Source organism: Manis javanica, chromosome 11, assembly GCF_040802235.1.
Source record: "Manis javanica isolate MJ-LG chromosome 11, MJ_LKY, whole genome shotgun sequence".
Lineage (NCBI taxonomy): Eukaryota > Metazoa > Chordata > Mammalia > Pholidota > Manidae > Manis > Manis javanica.
In genome coordinates, this window is record NC_133166.1 from 5,931,212 (window position 1) to 5,937,113 (window position 5,902).

The following is a 5,902-nucleotide window of genomic DNA, read 5'->3' on the forward strand; positions in this document are numbered from 1 at the left end:
CATTGACTTCTGCCATTTGGGACCATGCATTACATGCCAACCATGGTGCTAGACATTTAAATACATTTTATATTCTCAAGAAGCCTGAGAGATGGGCAGTGTACACATCATTCACAGCTGTGAAATTGACACCCTGGGGAGTTGAAGTCCCCCCACTAGGTGCTATACTAACTGGTGGCACCAGGATTTAATTCAGATCTCACTGATAAGAAGATCAAAGTTCTTAACTACAATGCAAGAGTTTCTTTTTTTTAATACTCATGAGGCTTTCAGCTATTTTAGGATTCCCTATGTTTTTCAAACTTTAAAAACTCTTTCCCTAATGTTTGCATTGAACATTGCCCTATCATATACTCAGCCATAAGTTAATGAGGCTGGACATATAGGTCTATATATGCTGCTGTCTGGTTAATTTTTTTAAGACTCTATTTCATCTCTTCTTTAGGTCAGCTTATCTGTCAGTATCCCTTCTTGTCTTTCCCTTTGTCCTGGTAATCAGCCCTGAAGCCATTTTTAACTGCTAGGTCAGGTCCCAAAAAGAAACTCAACGCTTCTTGTTTAGGCTGTGTTATTGCAACCTTAGCCTGAAGTCAGTTTCTCTATCGAGAGATCTTAACTTTCATAAGTTGTGTTTAGTCACTGCACCTTCAAAATTGACCTCAGATCTGAGTTCAGTCAATTCACCCTGGATTTGAAACTCCACCCTGCACCCTGCTGCCTTCCTCATCTTTTCCTGCTCCTCAGCTCCAGCCAGAGGCACTTTCACGGACCAGCTCCACTTAACTCTGCATGGATTTTCCCAAGATGCTTGGAAAGGCCATCAAATTATTTGCAGTTTTATTTCTGCAGTTTGCGGCTGTTTGAAAAATTCCAGATTGATTTTCAGCAGAGCAATGCAGCCTCAATCCTAATAGGATTCAAGCACTGAAAAAGTACAGCAATGAACCATTGATTAAGTTGACACTGCAATCTATTTTCCCTGCCCCTGGTAGGCTGAACTGGCTGCTTGCACTTGCATTTGTTAAGAATTCCAGGCTTTTGCCTTTGTGAATAATCTTATCTGAAACCAGAAACGATCCTTGCTTGGTTCCTCTGTCTGGGTATCTGTCAATGCCTCTTTCCTGGGATGTGAAAGTGAAAGCTGAGGAAATTAAGGGAAGTGCACAGGGAATTCACCAATCTAAAAGCCTAGTGTCCTGCTTTGCTACTGTGCACAGTCCCAGTTTTAGAGCTGAGAAGGAAGAATGGTTGGAAAATGAATGTGTCCATGGGGAAATAACACAGCAGGAATGTGCACTACTGACTGAGTGTCAAGTTTAGAGCATGAATGGCCTTTCCACATTAGGCAAGTCTCCCTAGACAGTGGCAGTTCTGTGGCAAACATAAATCACTAAGATATACAGCATCAGATCCTCTTCTCTCCATCCTAATTCATCCACTTTCCCAGCTTCTTTGAAATGATGTGCTTCATATGAATCAGTCTTGAAGCTTACCTGCTGTGTGATCTTTGGAAAGCTCTCATCGCAGCTTTAATATCCCCATCTCTAAAATGGGTATATTGCAGGTGCTGCCTTTGTAGAGTACTGTCATGATCAAATAAAATGATGGATATAGTAGGCCTCGCATACAGTAGCATACAGTAAGCAGTAATAATGAAGCAAGTTTCAATTTGAGACAGATAAAAGCATGTCGACAATTTATTTCAACAAAGATTGTTCCTTTAATTACACAGGGGTTGATAAAAAAGGTGGACTGGTTCATTCCCACAATGGTAATGGGTGGGAGAAAACACCTTGACAATCAGAGAGATCTCCCCGTTGGAGTAACAGCCAGACTTCCAATGCCACAGCGATGAGTCTCTCCATCCGCAGTGATAGGACGGGAGAAAAATGACCAGACAAAAGGCATATTGCTTAGAAGTTGCACCTCCTCCTGCCTCTCCGTCCCCCACTGCTGTGCCACCTTCCCTGCTCTCCTTCCTTCAGAGTGATTTCTAGTCACATAACAGTTGCTCTTGTATGGTAAACATTCGAGCTTTCAAAGCTAATGTAGATGAATTTTAAACATATACATAGAGTAAATATATACATACATCTATACATATATATTACCTTCAATGAATATTTTTTGAGACGTATAAATGATTCACACACAATCCCATACATCCTAGGAGAAGAATGGAGAGATACTCTGTATTTTGACCTGACCCCTCAACCCCATCAGAATGCAAATTACCTCACCCTGGATATGTAATTGCTCAAATAACACAGGTCCTAGAGAGCTGATTCTCATGTGCAGCAGTCATATTCAAGACACGTTCATCAGCCCACTCCTTCACCACAGTCCCCCAGACATTTCCTACCAGCTCTGTGACTGCCTAGATTAGTCTGAAAAATTGCAGCGGTCATGTTTGTGTATTTTAAAACATAGATGCATGCCGAGAGAAGCTTCATTCAGACTCTTGATAAGGTTGTTGCCTTACATGCTGGGGACAGAAGGAGCATTTTCAATGAGCTCTGTCCAGGAGAACTTTCTTGGAGGATGGGAATGTTCTATATCCATGCCATCCAGTAGTAGCCATTAGCCACATGTAGCTGTTGGGCACTAGAAATGGGGGAAATAAGAATGAGGTATTGAATTTTAATTTAATGTTCACCAAGAACTAAATAACTTCTTAACATAAAGTGTTTAATAGACACTTGTTATTAGAGGCTACTGTACTGAAAAGCCCAGCATTAGAATATAGGCAGCCTGATCTTCTGCTTTCCAGGAGGTGAACAGGAATAGGATGGATTGGAGAAAAGCTGACCAGTTAAATCCGATTTTCTCTTCTGACTAAAACAATCTCTAAATACTCTAGATTTGCTAGCATGAGGAAACTGAAGATGTAAAGATGACTTAATTTGTCAATTTCTCAGTCATTTACTGAGAGCTTTTATGTGTCACTTTATATCATTATGCAAGGAACTAAAGAAGTTAATAATGAAGAAATAAATAAAATTAAAACAACACAGCCTTTGCCCATCTTCTGTATATTCAGAACATTAGCCAAGCACACATCAGAATGAACTTTTGTAGTGTATGGTAGGTAAAAGAAAGGCCATGAAAAATAACACATCTTGAGAGATAAAATTGTGATTGGTGTCAACAATTCAAATTCATAATGGTCTTGGAGAAATATGAAATACAACTCCATATAGTGATATATATATATTTTTTAAAATGATAATCAAACATTGACCATTGTTTCTGTTTTGGTCGTTATTCTGACAAGTATGTGAGTTGCGTCGACTCTCTGACTAAGGTCAGCTTTACTGAAAGCCATGCTTTGTGGGGTAGACTGGTCTCAGAAGTCTGGGGTGTTTGGGGGCCAGGTAAATAATCCAGGAGTGGATTCCCTGCATAGCTCTGGACTGTCACCACATTGTTATTATTTACAGACCAAACAAATATGCAGGAGTGAATCCAGCTGTGTACTCAGCCTGCCTTCTTTAAGATCAATCAGGACTCTAAATATTTATTGATATATCACCCTTCAATCTCTACTTTTGGGTAGCAACAGTCCTACCGCTGCCACCTGCCACAGGGAATGGATCATTCTGCTTTTCGGGCTGGTGACTTTTCCTAAGTCAGAGACCCGCTTTCCTTCCCTCCTGCCTCATTTTTATATTCTAGAGTCATTGGGGTTCAGTGTTTGACACGCATACTATAAATTGCTGGGGGTGCAAAAATAGGTAAAATTAAGCTTCAGTGTCTTCATTTGCAGCGTGAGCAGTGTCCCCTCGAGGTTAGGATTGCAGGCTTTGCCGTAGGTGGGCTCAGCACTAACTACCTGTGTGATCCTGAGAAGGCTAGTTCACCCCTTTGTACTTGAGTTTCTACCATGACATGAGGGGAGGGAAGCCTGTATTTTAAAGAGTCACTCTGATGGTTAAGTAGGTGATGTGTGTATGGCACCGAGCGCCTTATCATGGTGAGTGCCCAGGAAATGTTGGTCTATACTTGTGGTTATTACCACAATTAACTTCTCAGGAAATTTCTTTTTGTATATTATGTTGAATTAGACAATGTTTTTGAAAGCACTACATGTGCTCCACACTTTGGTTTCAATTCACCTTATTTTTCATACATTACAGCACTTAATATGTTATCTGCCTGCTACTATTTATATGACCATCCCCCAAATACACAATGTGCTGCTTGAAGGGGCTTGCATCTTAAGGCATTCATCTGTTAACAATACCGTGTCTGGCCCTTAGTGCTTCAGAGGTATTTATTGAATTATTTGGGAATCTTAAGGGGGGGTTTATAACCTATTTTAGTGACACTGGGCATGCAGAACCACCTTCTCCTCTCTCCTTGGAAGTGAGATGCCTAGTGGAGACATACATTCCTTTTAGGTCTCCACGGGAGACATGCTTCCTACCAGAGCTGCTGGGACCTGTGTGGGTAAGTTGGAACATTTCACAAGTTCAGTATGCAACTCAGTTTCTCCTTCCAAGCTCATTGATCAAGTGAGTCACCCCATCTGCCTGAGGTGGATTGAAAGAAGTTGAAGAGAGAAGCCTGGATTGACATGTTCATAGAGCTACTTTGACATGGAATCAGGATTGAAGAAGACCAATTACTCCTAACAGGAATGATTAAAATATCCATTTTAGAGATAATAAATCTTAGAGTTTAAGAACTTGCCGGAGCTGATAAGTGGCAGATCTAGAATGTGAACTTATACTGAGAGAATCCTGAACTTTACAGGAAAGAGCTATATTATATCCATCTTTGCATTAGTAACTCCTTAATTCATAGGCCAAATATTGAATTGTGTACTGTGTGTCAGGCACTTTCATAATGTACAGGACAACTTGCATAAAAAGGAATAGTCTCTGGGGTTCTCTCGAGATGTGTAACCCCATCCCTCCCAGGTCCTCTGTCTTACAACTAAAAAAAAAAATCCTGGTCCAGGAAGAATTTGAAAGATAGAAGGAAGAAGGTAGGCTGCCTAGGGACTTTGGGACTTGAGAACAGCTTAGTGGTAAGCCCCCTGGGATTCCTTATTGCCTCCAATAAATCCTTAAGAGAGTACCTAAGAAGCCTCCATTCTAGAACTAGTAACAGGCTTGGACAAAAATCTCCAAGAAAGGCCTGTTCCCCCTAGCCAAACAACTAAAAAAAGGGTAGCCTAATAGAAAATCTTTTTGACAATATCCACCTTACTCCAGTCAAACATGAACAGAAAACGCATAACACCTCTGCCCCAGTTTCAGTGTGCCAGAGAGATGGTGATCTTTTGTTCTACTCCTCAGGCCCTTTCCTGCTGAAACAGATATTGTACACTAATTCCACGCTGGTTACTATCAGCTTGAGTGGAGGAGGGACCTTCTCTTTCACTCCCTGCTTGTCAGACACAGGTGGCAGTACTCCAACTCCCCACCAGATGGCGTCAGTGGGCAGGGTGGTCAGCTGGTCTCTGCCCCACCCGGCAGAATGAGGCAGTGCTTTGATTTTCCCACCAGGTTAGTGTCATTGGGGTCTATCAGCAAGATGAGCCTTCACCCCTGCCTGGCATCAATGAGACTGAACAAGGTGGTGCAAGTGAAGGGTGATAAGCTCTTCATTCTCCCCAATCCCCACTGCATGTCAGTGGCACCTACTGGGGGGCTGAATCCCCACCTCTACTTTGTATTAACAAAGTGCCATGAGTCAACCATCTGCTTATCCCCTACTTGGCATCAGAGCCCAGAGTTGGGTCCTAATCTTTACTCTCACTAGGAGACAATAAGGCAGTGTGGCCATTGGTATCTCATTTTTAAGGAAAGGTGTCCGGAGAGCCAAAGGGGGAACTGAACAGCTGCTCTGCTGATCTGTTGTGGGCAGTGAGAGTCAGTGCACCTCTTCTGCAGGA